Source organism: Rhinoraja longicauda, chromosome 5, assembly GCF_053455715.1.
Source record: "Rhinoraja longicauda isolate Sanriku21f chromosome 5, sRhiLon1.1, whole genome shotgun sequence".
Lineage (NCBI taxonomy): Eukaryota > Metazoa > Chordata > Chondrichthyes > Rajiformes > Arhynchobatidae > Rhinoraja > Rhinoraja longicauda.
The window spans coordinates 4,818,026-4,833,576 of NC_135957.1; positions in this window are offsets into that span (position 1 = coordinate 4,818,026).

Below are 15,551 nucleotides of genomic sequence, written 5' to 3' on the forward strand. Positions count from 1 at the left end.
AAAATCGAGCCAGCCTCCACCACTTCCACCGGAAGCCCATTCCATACAGCCACAACCCTCTGAGTAAAGAAGTTCCCCCTCATGTTACCCCTAAACCTTTGTCCCTCAATTCTGAAACTATGTCCCCTTGTTGGAATCTTCCCCACTCTCAAAGGGAAAAGCCTACCCACGTCAAATCTGTCCGTCCCTCTCAAAATTTTAAAAACCTCTATCAAGTCCCCCCTCAACCTTCTACGCTCCAAAGAATAAAGACCCAACCTGTTCAACCTCTCTCTGTAGCCTAAGTGCTGAAACCCAGGCAACATTCTAGTAAATCTCCTCTGTACCCTCTCCATTTTGTCGACATCCTTCCTATAATTTGGCGACCAGAACTGCACACCATACTCCAGATTCGGCCTCACCAATGCCCTGTACAATTTTAACATTACATCCCAACTTCTATACTCGATGCTCTGATTTATAAAGGCAAGCATACCAAACGCCTTCTTCACCACCCTATCCACATGAGATTCCACCTTCAGGGAACAATGCACAGTTATTCCCAGATCCCTCTGTTCCACTGCATTCCTCAATTCCCTACCATTTACCCTGTACGTCCTATTTTGATTTGTCCTACCAAAATGCAGCACCTCACACTTATCAGCATTAAACTCCATCTGCCATCTTTCAGCCCACCCTTCCAAAAGGCCCAAGTCTCTCTGTAGACTTTGAAAATCTACCTCACTATCAACTACTCCACCTATCTTAGTATCATCTGCATATTTACTAATCCAATTTGCCACACCATCATCCAGATCATTAATGTAAATGACAAACAACAGTGGACCCAACACAGATCCTTGGGGCACTCCACTAGACACTGGCCTCCAACCTGACATACAATTGTCAACCGTTACCCTCTGGTATCTCCCATTCAGCCATTGTTGAATCCATCTTGCAACCTCACTATTAATACCCAACGATTTAACCTTCTTAATCAACCTTCCATGTGGAACCTTGTCAAATGCCTTACTAAAGTCCATATAGACAACATCCACAGCCTTGCCCGTATCAATTTCCCTGGTAACCTCTTCAAAAAATTCAAGAAGATTAGTCAAACATGACCTTCCAGGCACAAATCCATGTTGACTGTTTCTAATCAGGCCTTGATTATCCAAATAATTATATATATTGTCCCTAAGTATCTTTTCCATTAATTTTCCCACCACAGACGTCAAACTAATAGGTCTATAATTGCTAGGTTTACTTTTAGAACCTTTTTTAAACAAAGGCACAACATGCGCAATGCGCCAATCTTCCGGCACCATCCCCGTTTCTAATGACGTTTGAAATATTTCCGTCATAGCCCCTGCTATTTCTGCACTAACTTCCCTCAATGTCCTAGGGAATATCCTATCAGGACCTGGAGACTTATCCACTTTTATATTTTTCAAAAGTGTCCGTACCTCCTCTTCTTTAATCCTCCTAATTTCCATCACTACTCTACTTGTTTCGCTTACCTCACATAATTCAATATCCTTCTCCTCGGTAAATACCGAAGAAAAGAAATTGTTTAATATCTCCCCCATTTCTTCCGGCTCAGCACATAGCTGTCCACTCTGACTCTCTAATGGACCAATTTTATCCCTCACTATCCTTTTGCTATTGACATATCTGTAGAACCCCTTGGGGTTTACTTTTACATTACTTGCCAAAGCAGCCTCATATCTTTTTTTTGCTTTTCTAATTTCCTTTTTAAGATTCCTTTTACATTCTTTATATTCCTCAAGAACCTCATTTACTCCCTGCCGCTTATATTTATTGTATATCTCCCTCTTTTTCCGAACCAAGTGTCCAATTTCCCTGGAAAACCACGGCTCTTTCAAATTATTATTCTTTCCTTTCCACCGAACAGGGACATAAAGACTCTGTACTCTCAAAATTTCACCTTTAAATATCCTCCATTTCTCTATTATATCCTTTTCATAAAACAACAATTTCCATTTCACTCCTTTTAAATCCTTTCTCATCTCCTCAAAATTAGCCTTTCTCCAATCCAAAATCTCAACCCTTGGTCCAGATTTGACCTTCTCCATAATGATATTGAAACTAATGGCATTATGATCACTAGACCCAAAGTGCTCCTCAACACATACCTCCGTCACCTGACCCATCTCATTTCCTAACAGGAGGTCCAACACTGCCCCTTCTCTAGTAGGCACCTCTACGTATTGCTGCAAAAAACTATCCTGCACACATTTTACAAACGCCAAACCATCCAGCCCTTTAACAGAATGTGATTCCCAGTCTATATACGGAAAATTGAAATCACCCACAATCACCACTCTGTGCTTACTACTAATATCTGCTATCTCCTTACATATTTGCTCTTCCAATTCTCGTTCCTTATTTGGCGGTCTATAATACACCCCTGTAAGTGTTGCTAAACCTTTCTCATTTCTGAGTTCCACCCAAACAGCCTCCTTAATCGAGCCTTCTAGTCTGTCCTGCCAAAGCACTGCTGTGATATCCTCCCTGACAAGCAATGCAACACCCCCACCTCTTGCCCCTCCGATTCTATCACATCTGAAACAATGAAATCCTGGAATATTTAATTGCCAATCGCAACCCTCCTGCAACCATGTTTCACTGATCGCCACAACATCATACTTCCAGATGTCAATCCAGGCTCTAAGCTCATCCACCTTTCTTACAATGCTCCTAGCATTAAAATATACACATTTAAGGGACCCATCATTTCTTATTCTCAGTTTATTTCTTTTCCCTTCTTTCTCTCCTACATATTGGGTCTGAGTGTTTCCCTTTTCTGCCTCCTGCCTCACACACTGCCTATTAGCTATCTGTGTTTGAGTCCCTCCCCCCAACCGTACTAGTTTAAAGTCTCCGCAGTTATTTTAGCAAATCTCCCCGCCAGGATATTGGTTCCCCTCGGGTTCAGATGCAACCCGTCCTTTTTGTACAGGTCATACTTCCCCCAGAAGAGGTCCCAATGATCCAGAAACTTGAAACCCTGCTCCCTGCACCAGTTCCTCAGCCACGTATTTATCCTCCACCTCACTCCATTCCTATTCTCACTATCGCGTGGCACAGGCAGTACGCCTGAGATTATTATTATAATTATTATTATTATTCCTGTCATCAAATACAGCTTTCTGACCTCCCCTGTTCATGTTTCTGAAGGTGTTTCTATTCAATTTCTCTACACCTGTAACCTAGCACTGTGGGGATCAGCAAGAACTCGGGGATGTCATCTTGTATAGCTCATTCTTGCTTAGAAATGACACAACTCTACCATGTCCAACTACCTCTGGTATAAACTCTTTCTGTTCCCATTCCAGGGATTCATTTCCCTATCATTATATGCGACCCTCGTGTTTGGATTACGGAAATGTGCCTTTCGTCTAAATTCGCCATGATAAAATCACTACCCAGAAGTTTGAGATACAGAATAAAATGCACTCTTGTAGAATTCATGTGAATTAAAGAAAATTAATAAACTATTTATTTTCAACTCGCATTTCTTGATGCACAAGCAGATGACACAATTTTGTGTTGTGAAAATCAAGATATTGACTATTTTGTACGAACACAGCCTCCATCCTACCCCTCGAACAAAAGTTAATCGGTGATTCTCGTAACATATCAATATTTTCTGTTTAAAATTAACTTCAAATGATGCCTTTATTAAACTTTAGTCCATGTTCCCAAGTAGATTACCAAAGCTTTCCCCTCATTAATTCTGCAGATGACATTGATCAGTTGGAGCCCAGTGAAGTGAATACCTGCAGTGCCTCACCACAAAAGAGAACTGGTTCAGGATTCCCCCTGATGTTGGTAATGCATTTCTCTGCACTTCGTTTAGCCTTTGCCCTTTGCATTGGAATGGGTTTCTCTGCCCTACTTTTGATCCTGCTCTCTGAGCTGGTGCTCACAATGTCCCTGATTTGCTGTTCTTATCTATTGTTCTTAGCTATTGTACAATTTTATAAAGCATTTGGTAGGACACTTAGAGTACAGTGTACCCCTCTGGCTGTGGGTGGAAAGAAGATTGAATTATGTTTTCTGTCAATCTACTATCCATTTCAATATATTGCCCTAATCCCACAGACTTGTGCCCTGTGCATTAACAACGCTTCATCAAATCCCTTCTGGAACTCCATGTAATGGATCCAATGATTCATCCTGTCTGTTACAGCCTCCAAGAACTCGAGCAAATCTATTAAACCTGTTTTCCCCTTCATAAAACCATGTTGACTGCTTGGTTTATGATCTTTGGATATTGTGTAAGTACCTTCCCAATCACGGTTCCCAATATTTTCCCAATAGCAGACCTGAGGTTACCACGCCATGAGTTTCTGCTTTTCATTTAGTCTCATTGAATAATTGTGTTAAATTTGCGGTTTTCTAGTCTTCTGGCACCTCTCCAGAAATCTAGAAGAAACAAGACTGCAGATACTGGAACCTAGTGGAAAGACTGGTATTTTGGCAGACTATTTCTCAAGCCACATCCTTTGATTCCTGAAGATGCATGTCATTAGTTAAAGGGACTTTACTGTTCTTGTACCCCACTAGGTAGCCCAATACTTTTGACAGAGAAAATGTCATCTTCCTCCCCACTGGCACCCACTTATTATAAATTATTTTTTGGGATCATCTTATACATATTTCCTTCACATTGCCCAAGAATGCTAGGAATTGGATCAGAAGCAAGAGATCTTCAGAGTTAAGAGAATGCCAAAGGAAGGTTAGTTATTAAACTGCAGTTTTGCCTCTTTGTTTTATCTTGTTAATACCAATGTGTAAAACAGGTCCTTTGGCCCAACACGTCTCTCCGATTTCTTCCCATCTGCCTATCATAATCATTATCATACATTATTAGCTAAGTATGTTTTGGAACATTCGAGGAATGTCATTTGCCATACAATCATGCCAATAAAAAAGCAACAGGACACACAAAATACATTTTAACATGAACATCCACCACAGTGACTCCTCTGCATTTCTCACTGATGGAAGGTGAAAAAAAGTTCAATCTCTCCCTTCTTTGTCCTCCAGCAGTCAGGGGCCTCTAACCTTCCGTTGACGGGACGATCTTGACTCCCGTAGCCGGCGGCGAGCCTTCCTCGTCGGGGCGATCAAGCTCCTGCATGGGGGGGGGGGGGGGAGAGAATCTCGGCTCTCCCTCGCCAGGCAATCCACCCCGGGTCGGGGCTAGTCGAACCTCATGCAGCTTGGAGCTTCCCAACGTCGGTCTCAACCCGAGACTGAGCTCCTCGATGTTAAAGGCCACGGTTGGAGCGTTGATCCCAGGCAAGGAATCGCATGCTCCGATGGTAAGTCCACGCTTCGCGGTGAGGCTCAAAGTCAGTTCCGAGCAAGGCCGCCAGCTCCATGATGTTAGGCTGCAGAGTGACCGGAGATACGATCCGGAAAACAATTGCAACTCCAGCAAGGTAAGAGATTGAAAAAAGTTTCCCCCGACACGCTCTCCCACCCCCCACATAAAACAAACCAAAGAACATTTGCACATACTTTCTAAACACACCAAAAATAACAACAAAAAACAGACAGACTAGGCGCCTCACTGTCTTTGCCTTCTATCCATGTGCCTGTGTAAATGTCTTTCAAACATTGTAATTGTACCTGCCTCAACAGATTCCTTTGGCAGCTCGACACAATAAATCCACTGCGTATATCCATATATCCTCTGTGGAAAAAGTTGCCCCTTTTAAATCTTTCCCATCACTTTAAATCACCTCTAGATTTTATATCCCCACTTTATCTATATCCACACTATCTTAGAACGTGACCAGCTCCAGGGATTCTTCCATCTTAATCTGATTTAAGACCAGTTGTAATGTGAATATATTCCAAAATGCCCTTATTCCCTTAGTTTCCATTACCTTCGTAGCAGCAAATGTAAATCAGAAATATTCATTTAAGACTTCACCATCTCTTCAGGTTCCACACATAGACAACCACATTAATCCCCATTTCCAATGGGACCTATTGCACTTTGCTCATAATATACTTGGAGAATCTCCTAGGTTGCTCCTTCGTATTATTTCTAATCACATTGAATTTTATAAGTGGCTCGCAGTGGCCCCTTGTGTTTTCTTAAGGGATTGCAGAGCTTGGGTTTTCTTCAATGCCTCTTTGTGTTTTATTTTTGGTCTATGTTAGGGATTATTCGGGGGTTAATTATGTGGTAGTAGCAGCCATTAATTCGAAACGAGCCAGGCTCCAGAATATCTAATAATGTGCAATGAAAATAATAATCACTTTGAAATTAAAAAGGCAGCTTTACAAACAGACAGACTGTCTTAACGGTGTGACCATGACTCATTCCTGGTTGCCTCAGCCTAGTGAGACTCAGTAAGGCAATGAGTTATCTTAACTGTCTTACAACAAACCTTATTGCGGATATTGGACTTTTTCTTGAGCTGTTTTGCTAAAAACTATATTCTACACACTGATATTTTTCTCATCGATCTACCTGGTGTATGTGTGCATAGCATAATTGTATTCACGCACATAAAGTATTATCCGAATAGTGGCACAGGTACCAAGTTCGGCAATTTTGAAAACCAATTTTGAAGATAAGGAGTGAGAAAAAATGTACACAGAATGTCGGAAGGCAGTTACTTAGTGCCAGACCAAAGAGAGTGTGCCATTGAGGCTCCCAAACCCTCCTGCAGATAGATCAAAGGGACCTACTGCGAGACATAATTATTCTGATCTAGACTATCTTTTGACATGCCAGAGAACATGAACCGTTGCCCGTGAACCTGAGACAAAATTAATTTACCCAGATGGCGCCCCTTACCTCTTGCCCATACTCTGCTCTGCTGATAGCCGTATACGGAATCCAATTGGGCAAAGATCACAATCACAATCATACTTTATTAGCCAAGTATGTTTTGCAACATACGAGGAATGTCATTTGCCATACAGTCATACCAATAAAAAGCAACAGGACACACAAAATACATTTTCATATGAACATCCACCACAGTGATTCCTCTGCATTCCTCACTGTGATGGAAGGTGAAAAAAATGTCAATCTCTCCCAAGATGGGCGTGAACGACAAAATCACCATCTTTAAACAGCGGCTATCTTTAAACACTGGTTGAAATCGTCAACTCAAGGAGTGTATCCAGGAAGAGGATGTGATCAGGTGCCTGGAAGAACATTTTATTGCGATTGCTGCAAGAATCTTCTAGATAGCCTGTTAGGGATAAAGGATGGTTTAGATGTAGGTCTACCTAAGGACATAGAAACATAGATGCAGGAGGAGGCCATTCGGCCCTTCAAGCCAGCACCACCATTCATTGTGGTCATGGCTGATCATTCACAATCAATAACCCGTGCCTGCCTTCTCACTATATCCCTTGATTCCACTAGCTCAGGGGTGTCAAACTCATTTTCACCTCGGGCCACATCAGCATTATGGTTGCCCTCAAAGGGCCGGTTGTAACTGTATAAATGTAACTAATCTTTAACATATTGTTAAATAACTGTCTGCATTTGATTATTATTTATTGAAATGAACAAATATTGTACATGCATTAACATAAATGTAAAAATATATGTAAGCACGTTGACAATTCCTCGTAGGGTTCCCATTGCGACCTGGGGCAATCGCGTTTTTTCTTTAAAATAAATTGTCTCTTAAAAAAAAAAAAGAATCTCAATGGGGGAGGGGGAGAGAGGAGGGGAGGTGGAGAGGGGACGGGTGGGTGAGGAAGGGAAAGGGGAGAGGGAGCCTCTGACACCGTCCTGCCAGCAGCCATCTTCTTTCTCCTTCACTGTGGTCCTTCACAGGGGAGGGGGAGCGCAATTAAAGGCGATACAGGGAAGGGGAGAGGGTGTGACCGAGCCTCTCCTGTATTGGTGTAGCAGCCTCAACCCACTACTCAATCCCCCTTATCTCTCTTCTCCCTACCCCCCACTCTCCCATCTTCCCTGACCCCCACTGTCCCCCTTCTCCCCCACCCCCACTTTCTCATCCCCCACCAACACCCCCTCCTCCCCCCACCCCTGCTGTCCCCTTCCCCCCACCCCTCCTCCCCACCTGCACTCTTCCCTCCTCCCCACCCCACCCTCCTCCCCAGTAGCACTCTCCCTCGCACCCCCACTCTCCTCCACCCCCCATTCCACCACCCTCTCCTCCCCAGCCCCACTCTCTCCTCCCCAGCCCCACTCTCTCCTCCCCAGCCCCACTCTCTCCTCCACCCCTCCTCACCCACCCCCGCCTCCCCCACTCTCTCCTCACCCCCTCCCACCCCACCCTCCCCTCCACCCACTCGCCCCACCTGCATTCTCACCGTCCCCCTTCCCCCCTACCCCCCACTCTCTTCCCCCCCCACCACCCTCCTTCACCCCACACTCCCTCTCCTCTCCCCACCCTCCCTCTCCTCCCCCCACCCTTCCTCTCCTTTCACTCTCACTGTCCCATTCCCCATTACCCACCTTCCCCTCCCTCCCCCCACTCTCCCCTTTTCCCTGACCCTCACAGCCCCCTTCCCTCCCTCCCCCCACTCTCCCCTTTTCCCTGACCCTCACAGCCCCCCTTCCCTCCCACCCCCACTCTCTCTTCCCCATCACCACCCCCCACACACCCTCTCCTCTCCCTCCTCCCCACCCCCTCCTCCCCTTTCACTCTCACTGTCCCCTTCCCCCCCACTCTTCCCTGACCCCCACTGTCCCCTTCCCCCCACCCCACTCACTGCTCCTCCCACCCCCACTCTCTTCCCCCCACCACACCCCTCCCCAGTCCCACTCTCCCTCCCACCCCCACTCTCTGCTCCTCCCACCCCTCCTCCCTGCTCCTCCCACCCCCCCTCCCTGCTCCTCCCACCCCCCTCCCTGCTCCTCCCACCCCCCCTCCCTGCTCCTCCCACCCCCCCTCCCTGCTCCTCCCACCCCCCCTCCCTGCTCCTCCCACCCCCCCTCCCTGCTCCTCCCACCCCCCCTCCCTGCTCCTCCCACCCCCCCTCCCTGCTCCTCCCACCCCCCCTCCCTGCTCCTCCCACACCCCCTCCCTGATCCTCCCACCCCCCCTCCCTGCTCCTCCCACCCCCCCTCCCTGCTCCTCCCACCCCCCCTCCCTGCTCCTCCCACCCCCCCTCCCTGCTCCTCCCACCCCCCCTCCCCCCTGACCCGCACCGTTCCCCTTCCCCCCACCCCCACTGTTCCCCTTCCCCCACCCCCGCTGTCTCTTCCCCAACCACCCCCGCTGTCCCCCTCCCCAGTCCCACTCTCCCCCCACTCTCTCCTCCCCCCTCCCACCCTCCCCTCCCCCCTCCCACCCTCCCCTCCCCCCACTCGGCCCCACGTCCACTCCCCTCCCCTCCGTGGAGCCGTTGGCGGCGAAAGGCACTTACCGAGCGTGCAGGGAGGAGGAGGAGGAGGAGGAGGGAGCCCCGGACTACTGGAGTCGGGCAGCGGAGGTGGGACTACTCGAGGCGGGCGGGCGGGGCCGGGCGGGGCCGGTCTGGGAGCGTCGGGAGGATAGAGGCGCTGCGGGAAGTCGCGATGGGCCGTCGGTGGCAGCGGCCCTCGTCGACGCCGCCGCCATCGGTGGAAGGGGGGGGGGGGGGGGACGGACTCGAGGACGCCGTGGCGTGGCGTGGCGTGGCGTGGGTTGAAGGGACGAATGAGCGGACCATCAGTCTGACCATCTCCCTCCTGCTCGGGAGGCAGTGTCCCCCGGGTGTGGGAGAGTGAGGAGAGGGGAGGCGGTGAGGGCGGGCGGGCGGCTCCACTAACGGCGTCCATCTTGTGTGTGCGAGTGAGGAGAGGCCTGTGGTGCCGTCAGACGCGCAGCAACTTGGAAAAATGTGTTGAGAAATGAAAGTTAAAAATGTCTGTAACTTAAAAGATATACGACCAATGACAATTAAGAACTCGCGGGCCACATAAAATGACGTGGCGGGCCGCATTGGGCCCGCGGGCCTTGTGTTTGACACCTGTGCACTAGCCCCTAGAGCTCTATCTAACTCTCTCTTAAATCCATCCAGTGATTTGGCCTCCACTGCCCTCTGTGGCAGAGAATTCCACAAATTCACAACTCTCTGGGTGAAAAAGTTCCTTCTCACCTCAGTTTTAAATGGCCTCCCCTTTATTCTAAGACTGTGGCCCCTGGTTCTGGACTCGCCCAACATTGGGAACATGTTTCCTGCATCTAGCTTGTCCAGTCCTTTTATAATTTTATACGTCTCTATAAGATCCCCTCTCATCCTAAACTCCAGTGAATACAAGCCCAGTCTTTTCAATCTTTCCTCATAAGACAGTCCCGCCATCCCAGGGATCAATATCGTGAACCTACGCTGCACTGCCTCAATTACAAGGATGTCCTTCCTCAAATTAGGAGACCAAAACTGTACACAATACTCCAGATGTGGTCTTACCAGGGCTCTATACAACTGCAGAAGAGCCTCTGTACTCCTATACTGAAATCCTCTCATTATGAAGGCCAACATGCCATTAGTTTTCTTCACTGCCTGCTCTACCTGCACGCCAACTTTCAGTGACTGGTGTACAAGGACACCCAGGTCTCGCTGCACTTCCTTACCTAACCTGACACCTAACCTGACACCATTGAGATAATAATCTGCCTCCTTGCTTTTGCCGCCAAAGTGGATAACATTTATCTACATTATACTGCATCTGCCATGTATCTGCCCAGAGGGGATCCTTAGTGAAGTGCATGTTTGCTGCCTTTTTAGAAAGAGCAAAAAGTTTTGCCTCCCTGGGACACAAGTAGGGTCCCAACCCAAAATGCTGCCTGACCCAATCAATTCCCCTCAACTAACCCTCTCCCCGGCCTGATGGTGGCACCCGTGCAGAACATTGATTTCATCTACTATATCACTAACTTTCACCCTGTCCTTTAATTCACTTGGACCATCTCTGACACCTCTCTTCCTTTTCTCAATATCTCAGATTCCACCAGAGGGGGCAGACTCAGTGCTGATCTATTTAGAAATCCACTGATTCCCACAGTTAACTTGACTACACCTCCTCCCAGCCTGCTTCTTGCAAGGATGCTATCCTAAGAGAGAAGAGTCAAATGTTTTGTTATCATACTAGACCAAGGTTGGGCCCAAACCTCTCTTCCATTGGTGCAGCACCTTCTCCTCGCCCCCTCCCCCTCCCTCCCCTCTCCCCCTTCCCTCCTACCCCCCCTCTCTCCCACAACCGACCTACTCTCCCTCCCCCCAACCCCCTCCCCCCTTCTCTCCCCTTCCCCTCCCCCCACTCCATCCCCTCAACCCCCCTTATCCTCCCTCCTGCCTTTCCCCCCTCCCCTTCCCCCTACTCCATCCCCTCAAACCCCCTTATTCTCCCCCCTCCCTCCCTCCCTCCCCCTCCTTCCCTAGGAGATAGATTTAAACTTTAAAATGTGAAAAACAACAAATATAACACCGATTTCAATGAAACTTCCATTAACACCAAAGGGACGACGGTGAGTAAGGTGGGTCTAAATTTGTCGCGCTATCGTGTACCGTTTTGGCTGTAGTTCAGGAACAAACAAACAAACAAATGAGTTTTAGTATAGAAATGTCCTAGATAAAACAATGAAATTCTTACTGCAGCAGCACAACAGAATATGTAAACATAGTTCACTGTAAACAATACACTGTAAACAGTAATCCCTTACTGTGAATTTCTCTGCTCATGAATGTCTTTATCCCCATGACAAGGCTTTCCACTCAGAATATCTGAGATGTCCCCTTCAGTAAACATGGATTCTCTCCTGCTGTTGTGGATTGTGCCCTCATTCGAGTCTCCTCGCTGACTAGGTTACTTTAGTTTAGTTTTTAATTTAGAGATACAGCATAGAAACAGGCCTTTTGACCTCCTGAATCTACGCCAACCATTGATCACCCTTTCACGCTAGTTCTATATTATCCAACTTTGGCATCCACTCCCTGCAAACTAGGGGTAATTTATAGAGGCCAATTAACCTACAAACCCACACGTCTTTGGGCTGTGGAACGAAACCGGAGCACCTAAATGGTCCTGCTGGTCTGTTCTCAATCACCTTCCCCTCAGTTCCCCTGATCCTCACTTTTCACCCCACCAGCCTCTGCATCCTACACATCATTCTCTGACATTTCAACAACCTTCAACATGATCCCACCACAGTTACATCTTCCCATTCCCACCCCTTTCCACTTTCCGCAAAGACCATTCCATCCACAACTCCTTGGTTCACTCATTCCTTCCCACCCAACCCACCTTCTCCCCAGGTGCTTTCCCCTGCAATAACAGGAGATGTAGCACCTTTACCCTGCAATAACAGGAGGGCAGCACGGTGGCGCAGCGGTAGAGTTGCTGTCTTATATCCGGGATCCATCCCGACTACAGGTGCTGTCTGTAAGGAGTTTGTACGTTTTCCCCGTGACCTTCGTGGGTTTTCTCCGAGATCTTCGGTTTCCTCCCACACTCCAAATACTATATGATCTCCTCCCATCCTCCAGCGCTCCATGAAATAGAGACCCAGCCTCTCTAACTCTCTCTTGTTACCCTTTTTCCCCTTATACATTTGTAAAATCTTTTGGGATTGTCCTTAATGCTATCTGCCAGAGCTATCTCCTAGCCCCTTTTTGCCCTTCTGATTTCCTTTTTTACTTGGCTCCTTAGTTCCTGAAACTCTTGACCCCAGCTGTCCCTTGTGTCCTTTTTATTCTTGGCCAATGCCTCAATTTTCATCGTCAACCGAGCCTCCTTATGTTTGCCTGCCTTTCCCTTCACTCTAACAGAGACATGCATATCCTGAGCTTTTGTCAGCACACTGTTAAAAACGTCCCACTTGCCTGATGTTCCTTTCCCGTCAAACAATCTTCCAATCAACTTGAGTGAGACCTTCTCTCAAAGTTGGCCTTACCCCAATTGACCATTTTAACATGTGGGCCCACTTTGTTCCTATCCATAACTATTGTAAACCTAATCATAGTGGTCACTGGTCCCTAACGACTCCTCCATGAACACTTTATTCATTTGCCCTTCCCAATTTCCCAAGACAAGATCAAATGTTGCCCTCTCACACGCTCTACATATTGCAGGAGAAAACTCTCCTGAACACTTCTGGGAAATTGCAACCCATCTAAACCTTTCACACTATGAGTTTCCCAGTCATTATTGGGAAAGTTAAAATCCCCACCAAGAGCAACCTTAGTTGGCTTGCAGCTGTCTGCAATCTCTTGGTATATTTGTTCTTCTAATTCCCATTGACCATTTGGGGGTCTGCAGTACACCTCTAACAAGGTGATCATGCCTTTCTTGTTCCTCAGCTCCACCCATATAACCTCACTAGACAAACCATGAGTAATGTCACTACCGTGACATCCTCCTTAACCAATAATGCAACCACCCCAGTCTCTCCTGTGCTCCTGTACCCCAGAACATTGAGCTGCCAGTCCTGCCCCTCTCTTAACCAGCTTTCAGTACTGGCTATAACGTCCCATTCGCTCGTACCTACCCATGCCCTAAGCTCATCCGCCTTACCCATCAGACCCCTTGCATCAAAATGCGTGGTTTAAACCAACTGTCCTTCCTTGCTCTCCGCCTTTCTCCTCTTTATTCTGTTCTCCAACCTTTCTCTCACCATCCTCCATACCAACTTCTAACCTCTCACCTGCCTCTATCCTATGAGATCCCACCCCCCTGCCAATCTAGTTTAAACCTACACGTGGGGCATTAGCAACCTGCCTGCCAGGATGTTAGTACCCCTGCAGTTATGGTGCACACGTCCCTTTTGTACAGGTCATCCCTGCCCCAGAAGAGATCCCAATGGTCCAGAAATCTAAATCCCTGATCCCTGCACCAACGCCTCAGCCACACATTCATCTCCCCAATCTTTGTTTTTACCCTCACTCGCACGAGGTACTGGAAGCAAACCAGAGATAACTATCCTGGAGGTCCTGCTTTTCAGCCTTTTTCCTTATTCCCTAAACTCATGTTGCAGAGCCTCCTTCCTCTTCCTACCTATATTGCTTGTGCAAACATACTCAACAACCTCCGGCTTCTCGCCCTCCCTCGTGAGGATGTCATGCAGTGGCTCAGAGATGCTGGACCCTGGTACTAGGGAGGCAGCATACCATCCTAGAGACTCGACTGCAGCCACAGAATCTCCTGTCCCACCCCTATCGAGTCGCTCACCACTATGGCTCTGCCTGATGTCGTTCTTCCCTGTTGAGCCTCAGCGCCAGGGTTGGAACCACAGCCCTGGCTGCTACTTGAGGATTCGTCCATCCCAAGAGGGTGTACCTGCTTTGAAGGGGGAAAGCCACTGGGGTCTCCTGTACTCGTTTAATTCCCTTCTTTGTCGTCATCCACCTTTGCATTTCTTGTATCCTCACTGTGATGACCTCCCAATACAGTGCATTCAGAAAGTATTCAGACCCCTTCACTTTTTCCACATTTTATTACGTTACAGCCTTGTTTTAAAATGGATTAAATTCTTTTTTTAACTCATCAATCTACACACAATACCCCAGAATGAAGAAGCGAAAACAGGTGTCTAGAATTTTTTGCAAAGTAATTAAAATGAAATAACTGAAATATCACATTTACATAAGTATTCAGACTCTTTGCCATGACACTCAAAATTAAGCTTATGTTCATCCTGTTGTCATTGATTATCCTCGAGATATTTCTACAACTTGATTGGAGTCCACCAGTAAATTAAATTGATTGGACATGATTTGGAAAGGCACACACCTATCTATATAAGGTCCCACAGTTGACAGGGCATGTCAGAACAAAAACCAAGTCATGAAGACGAAGGAATTGTCCGTAGACCTCCGAAACAGGATTGTGTTGAGACACAGATCTGGGGAAGGGTATAAAGCAATTTTTGCAGCATTGCAGGTCCCGAAGAACACAGTGGCCTCCGATATTCTTAAATGGAAGAACTTTGGAACCACCAGGACTCTTCATAGAGCTGGCCGCCCGTCCAAACTGAGCAACCGGGGAGAAGGGCCTTGGTCAGGGAGGTGACCAAGAACCCGATGGTCACTCTGACAGAGATCCAGAGTTCCTCTGTGAAGATGGGAGAACCTTCCAGAAGGACAACTATATCTGCAGCACTCCACCAATCAGGCCTTTATGGTAGAGTGGCCAGACGGAAGCCACTCCTCAGTAAAAGGCACATGAGGAGTTTGCCTAAAGGACTCTCAGATCATGAGAAACAAGATTCTCTGGTCTGATGAAACCAAGATTGAACTCTTTGGCCTGAATGCCAAGCGGCACCGCTCATCACCCGGCCAATACCATACCTACGGTGAAGCATGGTGGTGGCTGCATCATGTTTTTCAGCGGCAGGAACTGGGAGACTAGTCAGGGAAAGATGAACAGAGCAAAGTACAGAGAGATCCTTGATGAAATCCTACTCCAGAGCGTTGTGGACCTCAGACTGGGTCGGAGGTTCACCTTCCAACAGGAGGACCCCAAGCACACAGCCAAGATAACGCAGGAGTGGCTTCGTGACAAGTCTGTGAATGTCCTTGAGTGGCCCAGCCAGAGCCCGGACTGGAACCCA